A 15391-nucleotide genomic window follows, 5' to 3' on the forward strand; every position below is an offset into this window, starting at 1 on the left:
CTGGTTAAGTGATGATGGCTTTATTCCAGAAATACCAGATTAGGTCCTGTCCTATGCAGTCGTTTATCCAGGCAGTGAAAGTCTGGTAGGGAAGAGTGGAGAGCATGATAGATGCATTTCTGGACTGTACATCACTCGGCTACTCCTTGGAGTACATGCCTTCCCTCTTTTAAACAATGTGAAAGTATGTTCGGGGTTTTACCCGAATCTGATCACCCTGGTTTTCAAACAACTTTGTTCTGACAGGTTCTTTTTGAAGGAGAACGTCTTAACCAAATTGGCCTCAGAGTGCCTTGCCACGACGCCGCCTTCAGGTGCCACGTGCTGGCTGGCTCAGCCAGTGGCACTATCTTTTCCAGTGCTCAGTAAGAATGAAAGACTCCGAACCAAGCCACGTACTGGATGGTGAGTATTAAAGACCTGGAAATGTGGAAGAATGTGCTGAAGATGAGGCTAGATTAATTCTCAACATCTTTAGCCTTTGTTAAGAAAGGTTGGTGTTTTTTTTTTTTCTGCAAATGTGATTAATCCCAAACAGAGCCACTTGTATTTAGAAGAAGAAAAGCTTAAGATTCACTGACATTTCACCAAGGTGCTTTTTGGTAGGTCTAAGCTGTTTACTAAGTAAATTGGGTAGGGTGGTAATGGTTGTTACAGAACCCCTTAGAGCCTGTTTTCCATCTCCTAGCATCTGTGGTAAGTAGATGATGAATATAAGAGCCTGCCCTGGTGCAGTGCTGGGAACTCTGACAGAGGTGAAAAGCACTCTGTTCATAGCGCACCTGGGGCTCTGACCTCTGTCAGGCTTTTCATCCATCAAACATCACTAGATAGTGTTTAAAGAGATATGAAGTACTCTCTGAGACTAGAAAATGTGACCGCTTACTTTGTAGTAACCATGGTTCTCCAAGTGGTCTCATTTGTCTCCATATGGACTTCAGTTTCCCCCAAAAGCCAAAATTTCAGTTTAAGGATGACCTTGGAAATAGGAATGAGAGGCGGCTTGTAGAAATCTCGAGGGCATCCAGCAGGACTACAGCTGTGCTAGGGAAAGAAGCCATCCTCCCTTCGACTGCACCCCAAGCAGACCCAACCTGAGGGATGGAAAACCAGCAGTCCTCCTGGGAGAAGCTCAGATTGTCACTGGTTAATCCCTGCTGTACTGCACCGGTTTGGGGGCCATAGCACACAGGAGAAGCGAGGGCATTGCTGCCCTGAGCTGGGGCAGGTGCAGGCCAGCTAACCTGTGCTCTGAGCAATTCCTGGCGCAAAACACTCATCTAATGACAAATGCACATACAGTGCTGTCCCTCCACATGTAAAACTCTCACTCTTTATATAGGAAAGGCCTCCAAATCAAGGCCACGTATAGCATAGGTGTAAAGGGAGTGATGGGCTGGTGGAAATGGCACTGCCAGTGATGTAGCAACTCTGATACTGAGCTACCAATGCAGTTGTTCCTGGGATTAACACCGCTGCTGAGTTTAGATCTGACGAATGAGTCTCGAAACTCCATTTATGCAGAAATGGCTGCTTAAACTTGGTTACTTCTTCTTTCCTTGTGCAGGTGGCTTTTTTAGGTTGTTTGCTTTTTCCACGATGACTTCTAGGCACTGCTTGGGTAGGGGTTGTCCCCTCCCAGCATAGCACTGAGAGGGTGGATGGGTATTCTCCAGGCAGGGCTGCTGGATGCTTCCTAATCCGGTAATGGGGAAAAACATCAACCATGAGAGAGTCTGCAGCACTTCACTAAGTAAGTAATAGATACTAAAGTCTCTAGGACTTTGGAATCACATGTACTCTGACTTTTTGTGCAATGCTATATAGTGTTTAGGTAAAAGGTTAAAACTATACTTACTCTAAAATAAACCTATACCGTAGCATGGAGGCGGAAAGACAGAGTTAGTACTGCTTCCTTCTTTAATAGGAGTCAAACTGAGATAGAGAAGGAGAGTTTATAAATGTTTTCTGTTTAGTTTTTCTCCTTTCACACTTTGCATGACTTCTTGTTAGAAGGCTGGAAACAGACTTCTGTTAACTTTTGGTTATTAAAAAACCAGAGAGCAGTCTTGGAAAGAAATTGGGGTCTGAGAACACAGCAGGGTAATGGGAAACTTAATAAATATCCTGTTGTTATAACATCTGTCATTTTAGCATTAACAAGCTCATGACTTTAGCTTTGTATGATCACAGCTCCACTCTGCAGATTAAGGGAAAGGCTGCTAGGCCTTTCAAGTAAAAGCTTTCTGCACGGCAGGATGCTTTAACCTCTTGTATCCTGAAGCTATTTAGCTAAAGCAGCCTGAAAGTGATATTGAGACAGACTCCTGCACGGGTCAATTAGGAAGGATACAGAAGCAGTTAGGCTCAAGGGTTTTCCTCATTTTGTTCTCTTTGATGTCCAGAAGAGCCAGAAAAAAAAAAACAAACCCAAGACCAAAATAATGTGGGTTGGGTTTTTTTGTTTGTTTGGTTTTTTTGGCCGTACTTTGGTTCTCTTAAATGTTGTAGAGAGGAGATTTCAGAGACTGTCTTATTAAATGAATAAACATCACTGGAGCAAAACTACGGTAGATGTCCATTGCTTTTAAGGCAGTAAATGTAAACCAACTGCAAACACAGAGTAGTATTTTGGTTCATTTAAAACAGGCCTATGTAAGGACCAGAACAACTGTACAAATACTGAACTCCATGCAGTGTCTCTCGCCACCTGTTTCTGTGATTTCTTTAGCCTGTATATTCATATTTTTCTTTTCTGGAAGCTAAGGAAAATGCCTGCCATGCTGAAAATGCTCCTGGTTTGGTTTTAATCTCAGACGAAGTTAATCCAAAACAGTTCCATGGTGATAATGTTTCTGACTTCTTTATTTTTTGCTTTTATGTGTCAGGTGGTGAAATGAGAGCCCTCCACGAACTGTATGCAGCCAGTGCTGCAGAAATACAACAAACATCACTCCCCTGGTACACGGCTTCTTACACAGGGAGGAGCAGCTGGGCTGAAAGAAAGAGGTTGTCTTGGTGCTCAGGAGAAGTCTGTAGCACGTCGGACGCAAGCAAGAGCTGTGGTTTTAGAAGAGACCTATAGCCATCTTGTCCCAGAGCGCTCCGTTGTCCTCCCTCGTTGTCCTCCCTCAGGGTGAGGAAGCCTCCAGGACCGGTGTCAGTCTACAGAAGCATCGGTGGACCACATGTCTCATAGGATGTAAGGACAAACCACCGTGTTCACATGCTGCTTAGATGCTTCTGAAAAGCCCAGAGACATCAGTTTGCACTCCCAAGTGCTTCCAAGCGCCTGCGTACTTTAGGAGCCTACATCCCAAGTAATTTTTCATAGAATTTAGGCTCCTTAACGCATGTTTAGGCTCCTTAAAGCATGTTTGTTTGCTTTAAATGGGATTGAGATTGTCTTGGAAATGGGACTATTCTGTTTGGGGGAACAAATCTTACAAATGAGTAAGGCCGGGTGTACAGAAGAGATGCTATCTCGTGTGGCATGGCTGGAAAGCACAGACATGATCTGGGGCACTGGGGCACTCAAAGCCCTTGCTCAGGTCATTAATAAGCAGCTGGTTTACTTTGTGTGCTTTCAACTTCTATTCCTTTTAATGACATTAAAGCAAGAGCAGGAATCTACATCCACTGCCCAAATTTTGAAAATACCAGCACAAACGTTTCAGGTGGTGGTTTCACTGCAGTGACAGACTCCGGGGATGACGATTACTTTTTTTTTTTGTAAAATGCTTTAACTTCCTGAAACAGTTAAAAAACCACCTGACTTCAAGTCACTTTTCATTTTGAAATACTTTTCCCTTGTGTAAGTGAAATTACAAGTTCAAATTCTCACAATGCTTTGAGTAGAACAAAACATTTGGACCCCAGTAGCTTTTGCTAAAGACTTTCCGAGCTGCTAACATCTAGAAAATAAGTTATTTGCATGGGGCTAATTAGAACCCATCAAAGAATGAGAGAAATGAATCCCAACAATGCAGTTCAACGGTAGTGCTAAGATCTTGCAATTAAACTGTGCTATTGGATTATGCATATTAGCACATGAATTACTCTTTAAATGATAAATGTTGAACCAAATAATTATCTAAAGCTTCTGGGAAGGGATAATCAGTAAGGTCAGGCTGACAAAATACAATGCTTTTCTTCTGCAAAATACAAATAGAAGTGCAGCTTGCTGAAAACACAACAAATTGTTCCCTGCGACTGAATCACCAGGTTAAGCCACGTTTCTTCTTTTTGAAATACGGGTGGCACCTTATGCTTTTTTTTCCCTTTTAAAACCAGGCAAAAATTAGAATAATCAAAACCTTGAGGAATGCCTACCAGATTTCCAGAGACTGGCTGCAAAAACCTACGGAGGTGCTAATTTACATCCTTCTCGCTCCAGCAAAGAGGGTGCTGGGAAGATCAGAGGCCGGCTGCATGGCAGGGAGCGTGGCTGCGCGGGGATGTTGCTCTCCATTTGATTCCAGCATGGGCGAGCGCAGCCTTGCTGCTGTGCCTGGGCTTGCGGCAGCCAGCTGCCTCCAGAGGGGCTGCACCACTGCGATCCTTGTGCATGGCTGCAATCCTCATCCACGGCTGTGCTGGGGTGGCCTTGGGCAGGTGCAAAGGGACTGATTACAGGGGCAGGGGGGAAGCCCTACGCTTATCTTGCAAAGCAGCCCGGAGCCACCCTGCCTCTCCCCAGGGACTGCTGCGCTTGGGCTTGAGCAGGCTCTGGCCAGCAGCGGTGCGACACCTTGCTGGCCTCCATGTACAGCAGCGATTTACTGAGCCCTCCACCATTGCTCACTCGCCCAGGAAGTTTTAGCCCCGCTCCCTGTCCCGTGCCAGCGACTGACTAGGGCATTGCCCGCAGGATCAGTCCCGCTTTCTGCTGCCAGTGGGTCCCTGTCCGGAGCTCCTCCACAGCTGCCCCAGAAGACGCCAGCCCCCCCCGGCACTGCTCCTCCTGAGCGCAGCCCACGGCGGAAACAAGCGCACAAGGGTTTGTGGCAAATGGAGCGACAGCGAGGCTTGCCGCAGGGCCGCTGCACAACCCCAATGATGTCAGCGATTGCCCTCGCACTAGAAAATGCAATTTGCCAAAGTGAAACAGCTCCAGCCACACGCACTGGACCGCAGCATCCGAGCAGCGCTGGAATCGCCTCCGCCACAAGAAAATGGGCGGCCGCCATTAGCAGGGAAATTCATTTTTACAAGAGCCACAACGGGCCATTAGCTTTTAACCAGGTTTTAGGGGTAGGAAACAGCTTTCCTGTTGGGCAAACCTTAACAAGGAAATAACTGGCTCCAAACATCCAGGGGCGGTGGGGAGTTCAGAGCAGAGTTAGCTCTGAACTCCGCAGCTTGAGCTCCTCGGTACAATGCAGCTCGCTCCTGCGTGTGGAGGAGCCGGTGGCGGAGCCGCAGGGAGCTGCCCTTATTTATTTTTTCCTACCGCACAGGCTGAGAGAAGGGCTGTGTTTTATGTTCCTCTGCAGGAAGGTGATAAAGTGCCTGGGAGCTGCTGAAAACCATTCACCAAAAAATTCAAAGGGAAAGGCCATTTCTTGTGCCTTGGAAGGAGAGCTGAGGGATGCTGGAAGGCAGAGAAGACCAAAACGGCGCGTCGCACGGCAGCGTGGCGGGAGGCACCGGAGCAATTTTTCTGGTTCGTTTCATTGCTTGTTGTTTTGTTCTTCCCTCAATGATTTTTACTCTGCCTGTGGCTAGGCAATCAATATTTCTTTGCCACCAATAAATATCCCGGGCTTTTAAATGATGATGTATTCCAGGGTGAAACAAATTAATTGTGCAATTGCTGCCCTCTTGTACTCAGACTAATTCTGTGGGTCTAAATGGAAACTCAGAGAAAGATTCCTGAACTGGGCTCTCCGGTGGCAGCAGATTTCAACAGGAGGAAAAACATCAGGCTGGCTTTAGCTTGTCGCTGATCCCTCTTCTTTCATTGAGCCAAAGCCGAGATTGGAGCGAGTTGTGTGAGCAGCTTCGCAGGCTGAATCCATTGGGGAGATGCACATGGTTGAGCATCGGCCTGCCCGGAGCACCGCAGTGCCCTTGTTTCCCTTGGTGGGAGTCTGCAGAGCTGGGTATGGGTTCAACTGCCTGGCGTGCGAAGCATAGCCCGGGCTGAGCGGCACCGGCCCAAGTGCCCACCCCTCAGGGTGCCACACTGGCAGGGACTTCAGCTTTGACCTACTGGTGCAGTGGCCGGTCAGGGGGCGTCCCCTGAGGACCTGCTACTAAAAGCAATCCTTCCCTTCAATACCCATCCCCGGGAGCTGGGTGGGAACCTGTCCGGAGCCCTGAAAAATCTGCCGTGGCTGTGACAGCAACCAATCCTGTCCCCATGTGCCCAAGGGAGAGCAGATCAGCTTAATTAAGCACTGGGGAAGCAATCTGATTTGCTTCTTAAGCGGAGTTGGATGATTTGGTGCAAATAAATTGTTATAGGATACCTTATTCTCTTTGGTTTCCTATGATGTTTTGCTGATTGTGTAGCGACTGCCTCTGTGTTTCTCTTGTGGCATCACTGCTGCTTGAACCTTGCAGCAGAGAAACTGTATGAGGCAGTTCAGGGAATATTTGACTCCGTTTCCCAACTTCTGCTACAACAAGAGCTGTTGCTTTGCAGGATTAAGACAACCATGGAAGACGGAGGGTAAAGACACTGGGCATCTTTGCCAGGAGCAGATCTTGCATAGTAAAACACAGTCAGCCCAGAGCAGGCGGACGCCTGACGTTGGTGACCGGCAGCCCTGCTCGCTCATCCCCCACAGCCGTCATTGCCGGGTCCTGGCCTCCTGGGCGGGGGGACAGGGATCCCTGTGGAGGGTCTTCTCTCTCACCCCCTTCTTCTTCAGGGGGAGGCTGCTGCTGTTTTAATAGTGGCGATAGTGCACTACCTGTGCATTAATCCTCATTAGCTTGTATGTGCATATGGGCAATGCATGATGGGCCTTGGCATTTGCCATCAAGAAAATTAAGTCCTCCTGGTTTCAGGTCACCCTGTCCTGGTTTTGTACCAAAGCTTTTCATATCAACAGCCATTTAATTTCAATAAGCTAACAATAACCCCTGCAAAGCCTGCGTATCAGCAAAAGGCTCTCCACAGCTGCAACTGTCAGCAAAACAGGAGCTAACACTGCAGAGGGGCGAGGGCTGAGGATGTCTGAGCCCTAGCCCATGGCAAGTCTTAAGCAGTGTTCGCCGAGCCAGGCCCATCGCAGGGCTTCACCCGTCTCCACCATGCTTGCAGTTGAGTTATCACTGGGGAGAGGAGGGAGCAGCGTAAGACCAGGCTCCACATATAATTACCAAAGTCTTTACTCAACTTTTCTCTCCAAGGAGAAGCCCCTGGATGCCAGAGGAGGCCAGAGAAATGCTTCAAGTCTTCTGCTGCAACAGGAACCAGCTCTGAAAAAATCCGCACTGGTGTCTGGCAGGAGTATTTGGAGCATCAGGGCTTGGCCTGCTGCTTCTCACAGAAATCAGCAGGAATTTTGTCGCATGCTTCTCTGGCCCAAATCTGTTCCCGTGTCTCGCAACCCCTGCTAAAGAAAAGCGGGGTTTGCTGCAGAGGGTATTTGAAGCAGGGGGTGCTGGGGAGGGGGCAGGCTGCCTGCTGGGAGATCCTTTGCCCTGAGTTCCCCTATAGCCCTGAGGCCTGATATTCATTTTTCTTCCCCTTGGGTTTTGCTGAAGGGAGCCTGCAGGTTTGCTGCTGGCCAGCGTGCAGTGCATGCAGCTTGGGCGTAAAGCTTGGGGCCCTGGGGCTGAGGATGAACTGGGGAGATAAGCTATCTGTGAGCATAAACATGCCTCTAGCCTTGCACACCTCGTAAGACAAAGGAGAATTTCTGAAAAGGAAGACACGCTGAGAGAGGGGCTGGGCAGTGTCTGCCTTGTTTCTCACCCTCTTTCCATCAGCATCCACTGCTGAGTCCCTTTGGAGGCAAGCTACAGAATGAAAGACCCATCAGACCCAGTGTGACAGTCCTTGGGTGACAAAAATACAGGGATTTATGAACTGATGAACATGGGATACTTCTGACCCTGTGCAAACAGAAGAAACACCCTTCTTAGGGGCTAAGCCCTGAGATCTTCCAATGGCCAGGGCACTTGTGGCTTTTTTTTTGCAGCTCCTGTATCTGGGTGCCCTGATATTCATCCACGTGCTGTGAGATTTGAAACACATACTCCACAAGCCAGTATGCTGTTCAAGAAATGGTAGTATGGGCAATTTTTCAATCCTCCAGCAACAGTTTGGAGCATAACTCTCATGGGCTGCAGTGAAACTTCTAGGCAGGCGAGGTGGCTGAGCCAGCGGAGGCGTTGCAAGGTGCTGCTGGGTGCTGCTGTTGCAGCAAACCCTGTGAGCAGCTGATGACTCAGGTCCCTGCTATATTCCCTAATTAAAGGCCGAAGGATCTGGTGTCTTTATACTAATCACTGCAAACCCAGCTCTCCACTGTTAGTATCTTCCCAGGGTTTTGTGTAGCTTGGCATGCTTAGATAACCAAACAACTTTTTGAGTGCTCTGCTGAGAAAAAAACACTGGTAGCAGACTCCTAGGAGGCAGCACCATGGGCTGAGTAAAAACTGCGGGGCCATTCTGTGTTACTCTTGTTGCAAAGGGAAAAACCCAGGACCCCTGCACTGTCGCCATACGCTGCGCCGTATTTCGAAATCAGCCTGGCATGGATGAGCAAGCAGATCCACAGCCGAGCAGAGTCTGTTTCCACTGTGCGCTGCAGAGTTTCTGTGAGCCTGGTGGTCCACGGGATGTATTAATAAGTGATCTGCAGCGTTCTCACTAATTTAGCGTAATAATGCTCAGCACATCCCTGAGAGGCTGCAAGGAATGAGGTGCATCTACTGCAGCCAAGGGGAGCTGCATCCTTTTGCTTGCCATGCTGCCATTTTCATGGTACCTTTTACGTCAGGTCCGAGATGGCGAGAAGTACCTGAGCACTGGGGATATTACACCGTGACCCCACCGTACGTGTTACACCGTGACCTCAGTCTTCACGGCTCCCTCTTTGGTCTCTTAGGTCAGGCATGTAGCTCTGCTCACAGCCTGTGCACCTACCTCAAGGTCTAACTCGCTGCACTGCCTGCTGCTTTTATTTGCACAAGTTTTCAAAAGTGTCATAGTGGCCAAACTTGATGGATTGCCTGCCTGAAGTAGCTGGATGATCAGCTGAAGTGTTTATTTGGGCGTTTTGATTCCTACTTGTGTCCTAATATTTTAATTGCTGAGTTCAGCCTGCAAACTGTTTTGGGGAACTCTCTTCGGTATTACCTGGCCCTGAAGTGAAAACCCCGTTGTCTGTACATTTCCTGCTTTCCTATATAAAAGAAAATAAGATTTTATGTTTGAGTAAGTAGAATGTAAAGCACTATCCAGGAGGTCAGTTTAATGTGGGGCCGCTTTCTTTTGATGGGCAAGCATACACTTCTGTTTGTTTTTCTTAGGTTTTTGTGATATTCGCTTACCATGAGAAATGAGCGCTGCCAAGAAGAGATGAAGACATGGCTTAGCTACGAAGGGGAAGTACAAAAGTCTGACAATCCAGCAAAAATACACTGCAAATGCAGAGCTGCGTGATCGCTGGGTGCTTAAAGGCAGGCTCATGGTTTCCTTAAAAGGCACCCACACAGATTTCATTTCCCTGCAACGCACGCACATGACCCTACGGTATTTCTGGCAAGTCCCTGTCGCGTGCCTGCCAGCAGCTGCCTGTGCGAAACATGATGGTCGGATGTGCCGCCAGCCTGGGGAGCCTGAAGCTTTCCTAAGGCACAACCCTGTGGATATTGAGGAAACGGTCAGGAAGCATCATCCCAGAAAACCATCTTAAACAGAGCTCAACTCAGTTGGCATTTCTCTCCTCTCCCAAAATCACCAGATGCAATTGCAGGTGCTGATGGGCTAGCTGGCATCGCCTGGCACGTGGTGCAGAGCTGGAATGAGAGGGGGACCCAGCGCTGCCGTTGTGCTAACGGCAGCACACCAGGTATCTCCTCTTCTCCTTCTGCTGACAGAGAGGCGGGTAATTACCGTATCCATTTTAGGAATGAAGAAACTAACGCATGCATAGGCGGAAGGGTAGAGTTTTAAGAATATGTGGGCGCCTAAGATGCAAATGCTTTGGGAAACACCACGTTGCACCTGATTTGCATCTGTAGGCATCTAAATACTTGTACCAATCTGACCCAGAGGGCCACATGCAAGGGCGCAGTGAGCTCCCTCGCTCCCTCGCTGGGAATTCCTCACTCCTCGCAGTGCCTGGGCCAGTCGCTCCCCTGCCTTTGGACCTGCTCCAGGGACAAGTGCTCCTGGCTTCCCCCAAACAGCAGTGATGACGGGATGGGATGGGTTGGGATGGGACCAGATGGTGTTTCCCTCTACACCCTGCAAGAGCAGCCCGCATTGGCAGCTTCGCTCATCCTCCCAGCTCCTCCTCCATGCTAGCTTTTCTATTTCAAATAGAAATCTATTTCAGAACTCAGCCGATTTATTTTGCTTCAGGAGTAGGAAACCTGTTGGCTTTGCCTGCCTGAATGTTGCCCTGGCCCAGGCTGGATGCTGCGTGTCACCGGCTGGGCGCCATCGATGCTCCCGGGCAGAAGGCAGACCCGATGTCCCATGCTCACCTCTCCCAGTCCCCGCAGGACTTTGGATACTCCTCTTTATGATGATGACAGGGATGTTAAAAGCTATTGCCCAAGTTGAACTGCAAAAGAATGAGGGAGATTACCTCAGCAGAAAAATAGATATAATTATCTGTAATAGACTCAGTAACTGTGTATACAATCGTTTCCTCCTTAGGACCTTGGTACACTTGAGAAGAGAAACTTCCTGGTTTCTGTGCAAAGACTGTCATCATGATTTACCATTAATGAACCATCCTGTTCCTAACTTTCGTTTTCCAGTTTTCAGTACACCTGTGGCACCACTTACTCTAGAAAAACAGCCAGAGTCCAGCTCAGATTTTTTGGGGAGCTTTGAGGGACAATTTTGTTAAAGGTCAAGAAGAACTTTTTTCAGCTGCAGCCAAAGGGTTTTCCTTTCTTTGTGATTCCAACCGGTGGGTTTCCTAACTTTGTCATAGCTCTGAAGTCCACCTGCAGGCATCTGCACGACTGTTTCTGTTGGAGCACGGTCCTGCCGTTTTCCCAGAGGGCATCTAGATGGGCAGCTGGCTCTGGCCCTCCCCTAGCAGTGCCCTTTCCATGTGCTTTCCCACTTTCTTCTTCCATATGAGCAAAGAAACAAAAGTGTTTGATCCCAGTGCTGGGATTTAAATTTATCCTCATGTGGCAGGAAATGCAAGGTTGCAAAATGTTGGGTTTTTTTTCCAAAGTTTTTACCATAACAGTGATAAAAATATTCTAGTTGGCTTCCCTGTGTGGTGTGACCTTAGTACAATATTTGAACGAGGGTATCCTTTCACCCATGGCCACTTGCACTGGTCCACTTTTCAAGGTCCAAAATGCAAGCCCTTTTTTCACAATACTAAGATGCTTTTTTTTTTTTTAAATAAAAACAAAACAACCCCCCAAAACAACCAGAAAGAAAACCTGAGGGAAAAAAATTAATTCCATTTTCTTTTTTGGAAAAAAAGTATGAAAACAAATACATGAGCAATATGATGGAAAAATACAGCCTTTGTGTGGGATAGTCTTCTGCAGCTGAAATGCCAAATTCTGTATCAGTCCAAACTACTGCCAATCATCTTCTGTTAATCAAAAGTATTTGGTTATTTCCACAGTTGACTCCAGTTTTTTACACACCCCCCCTCCGTAACTGGCAGGGGACTAACAGCAGTAGGAGCCCAGGAGGAGGCAGGTTTGGGGAAGAGGAATGAATGTCACCACAGCAGTGCCATAGGTGTATGAGAAATACTGTGCAGAAGAAGCAAGAGCAACCGGCACCGCTGCAAACGCCTGATCGCACGAGAGTGGGTAATGTGGGAGCCTCACACCAGCACGGGGGGGGGCGGAAATAAAAGGACTCACTGGTGAAACTGGAAATTGTTAAAGAGGCTGATGTTCAACAGGGCGGTGGGATCAATGAGGGAGCTATTGAGAAATGTGTGCTGCGACCTCTGACATTTCATCCCTTATCAGGTTTGAGTAAGTGTCTTTTGCGGCACAGTTATGCGGTGAGGCAAGGTGGTTTTGGTGATAGTAAGTGTTTTATTCTAATGACCTTGTTTTTGTTGAATGTCTTGGTTTGGACCTTTTGCTATTGCTAATACATGTGCTGAGGAACGGTGCTGCAATGCTCAGAAGATGCCAATTAGAACACCAGTGAGGCCATTTCACACCACTTTCCCAAGCTCTTTGCCTAGGCTTCTCCAGCCTTTAAAAACAAATTACAAATACATTTAAATACTTAGTCCCTGGGGCACTGGCCCTTTTGAAGGCTACCTGTCCTGCAGGAGCCAGTGCCTGTGCTCCAGGGGTTCGGTGTCACTTTGGGAGGGTTCAGGGGAACTGGCATTTACCTCTCCATTCACAGCGGCTGGTATACAGAGGTGGCTTGGCAGGGTGAACCATGCCCTGGGGACACCCAGCGAGCCTCAGCTCAGGGTGGCCCTCACATCTCTCAGGTCCCTGCTGCAGGCTAGAGGCCACAATGGGGCTGGAGGTGGCATGGTGGCCTGTGGGGAAAGGATGACCTGGCCACAGAAGAGGGGTGCCCGAGGTGCACATCTCTTCTTGGAGGTTTTTGGCACTGGCCCCTTGCTGTCTTAATCCTTTCATTCCTGTCACTGGTAAAGCTCCTGCACTGAGAGTAGAGGGTGCATCCCTGCTGCTCTTTCTCTCGCCACCTCCCTCAGCAGCCCCTCCTTTCCTGTGACTGTTCTTGTCTTGGGGAAGCTTTTTTCCCTCCCTGATATTTAGCTATATTTCCCTCTTGCCTTTCATGTCAATCATTGCTTCTTGTCTTATTCTTTTTCTCTTTGTCTTGTTTGGAGCCTCTCTGCACGGACAGAGGGGCAGAGCTACCATCTCCTCTCTTCCTTGCCTAGGGCACGGCTCACATCGTACATTTCCTTCAGTTCCTGAATGAATTTCCTATCAGACAATAGCACAATTGGGTGAAAACCCACACTCCAAGAACAATTATGTATAGCTCAGTATGGGACTCTCATAAATTTATTCTCTTTCAGGGTTTTCCTTAAAAAGTTGATGATAGAGCAGTGAATACACTACTTGTGGGTGCTTGGGGTTAGAAGAAGTTGTAACCCCCTTCTCAGAAGGAAAGACAAGCACAAGCTGAAACACCCAAGCTGCAATCAGTGGCAGAACATCACTCCAGGAAGCATCATGCCTCTTCAGCGGGTGTTGGCTTTCTAAGGCACCTCAAATACTCTGCCAGAGTAATTAGTAGTGATCTGAATCAGACATCACTATGTACACGTCTGTCTACAATGGTGACATGTTTTGTCATACATCTGCAATGAGCAGCAGTTTTGAGGTGGATACACTCCCTAACCCACAGTAATCGCCTGCCTTGTGCGTGTCGTCACCCTGCGTGGGAGGTGTTTGTCCCGATGATCAGTCCTTCAGGTTCCTGATCGGGGCAAAGCCTGGGTGCTCGTGGTGTGCACCAGTCTCCGTGGCCGAGCACTCCCAAAGCTGAGATCACCCTTCATTTGTCTGCCTGGGATCTGCAAGAAGTCCTTGCTGTTTGCAGAGAGACAGTCGCTTTGCACAGGTCCTCGTGTTGTCTCCACGTTGCTCCGGGTGTCCCAGGCTTGCTGGGGCAGTGAATGAAAAGTGAAGGACAAAGCTGTGGGGAGATGTGTTTAGTTTAGCTGGGACAAGTCGGGCATTGCTTCTACCAATGGAAAGAGCGGGTTTTGATCCCACTGTGGTTTTATTTGTTCTGAAGGAAAAAAATGAGTACTTTATTGGGTGCGACATGGACATTTCACTCTCAGCCCAGTGGCTAGGTAAATACCCCGTAGCCAAACCCTTAAGTCTCCCATAAGAAAGCTGGAAAATAGGGGATATAGTGTTGCTTTTTCACCGAAAAACATTAATAACATGCAGCATGGACTCTGCCTTTCCTCTGACTACCCTGTAAAATGCCACCCGTCGGGCTGTGGTGTCAGCGTAGCAACAGTCGGTTAGGTCTAGACACCGCCTCCAGCGGCCAGGCTGAGGTCATGTCTCTGTTCATTTTATTTTATTAATTTGTTGTTTAATTCTTTGTTTTCACAAAAGGCTTGTAGTATGCCATGGAAGGAGAGGAAAAAAATTAACCACTGGAGTTTCGCAGCTCCTTCCTTGCTGTCCGCAGGAGCCCTTTCGGAAGCCAGGAAGGGGCCATGAGGCATACAGGTGCCCCTCGCCCCTTTGCGGTGCCAGCCGGGGACTGTCCATGGGCCTCCTGAGGCCCACGGGAGCGTGTAGGTGGAGAGCACCCATGGGTGGATTGGTGGCCTGGGGCTACCCATCTGTGGAGGCAACGGGCAGCCTTCGGCTCTCCCCTCACCCAGGGGGCAAAGGGGAAACGCCTCGGCAGGGAAGCACAAAATGGCGGCGGGGAAAGGAAAGTGTGCAAGGCAAAAAGGCTTATGCGTCCTCAGGGGCAGGGAAAGGTGGGAAAAGCAGAGCGAGGAGACATGGGGAGGAGACGCCAGCATGAGGCGGAGGGGAAGGGTGAAAGGCCTCCTTTCCCAGAAGGGAGCTATGGAGACGCAAGCACTTCGGAGCCAGCAGTCAGGGCAGGACGAGGGGTGGGGGTGAGAGGGAGGGAGACGCAGACTGGAGATACCTGTTTTGTGCTACTTCACCCGTGACTGCTCGTGCAGCTCTTCAGGCCTGCCTTTGTGCTTCATTTTTTTAATCAGCCCCCAAGATCTCAATGTAAACTTGCTCGTCTTACCCCAGCTAGGGCCAGCCCTGTGTGCCAGTCATGCTGTCTCCTTCTCCAGAAAGCTTGCTTCCCTCTGCCAGCCCATGATGGTCATCCACAGCAGAAGCGCCCGTCGGCTCCATCCAGGCAGCCTCTCCCCACCTCATCCCCCTCTGATGAAACGGGGGCACCTGCAGATAGCGGTGTGATTTAGATCAGCTCCAATATTGTCACGCTTCCAGGATAACTGTGGCTTTCAAGCTGCTTCTAGGAGGTGGACGAATGTGCGCAATGTGTCCTGCAGAGCTTCCTGAGCTTTAGACAGATGAATGGTTTGCTAGAAAGTGGAAAATTACAATCCTGCCTTGGGTAGTGCCTTGGGTTGGTAGGCTCTTCTAGACTTGAAGCTTTGAGACATGGCATCAAGGTGCAGAAGGAAGAACTAGATTCCCTTGTCTTCCAGAAGGGAGCTGGCATTTAACAGAGGTCCAGACAATC

At 48.7% G+C, this 15391-nt stretch overlaps 1 protein-coding gene across 12 annotated transcripts in view; it reads left to right on the plus strand.

The window, feature by feature from the left end:
- The window catches only part of SLC30A1 (solute carrier family 30 member 1), a 36277-nt gene that overhangs the window by 14454 nt on the left and 6432 nt on the right, over window positions 1–15391 (plus strand). For 3 of the 12 annotated variants that reach the window (XR_014227585.1, XR_014227586.1, XR_014227587.1), the window contains exons 5-11: window positions 247–405; window positions 1568–1753; window positions 2889–3202; window positions 5496–5665; window positions 7363–10034; window positions 11793–11985; window positions 13200–13747. The gene's annotated coding sequence lies outside the window, so the exon portion shown is untranslated. Of the gene's footprint in view, window positions 1–246; window positions 406–1567; window positions 1754–2888; window positions 3203–4686; window positions 5254–5495; window positions 6105–7362; window positions 10035–11792; window positions 11986–13199; window positions 13986–15391 lie in introns of those variants that run through there. The other 9 variants (XR_014227583.1, XR_014227591.1, XR_014227582.1 and 6 more) reach the window with 9 other exon arrangements.

This window comes from Platalea leucorodia (genome assembly GCF_965183815.1).
Source record: "Platalea leucorodia genome assembly, chromosome: 3".
NCBI classification, from domain to species: domain Eukaryota; kingdom Metazoa; phylum Chordata; class Aves; order Pelecaniformes; family Threskiornithidae; genus Platalea; species Platalea leucorodia.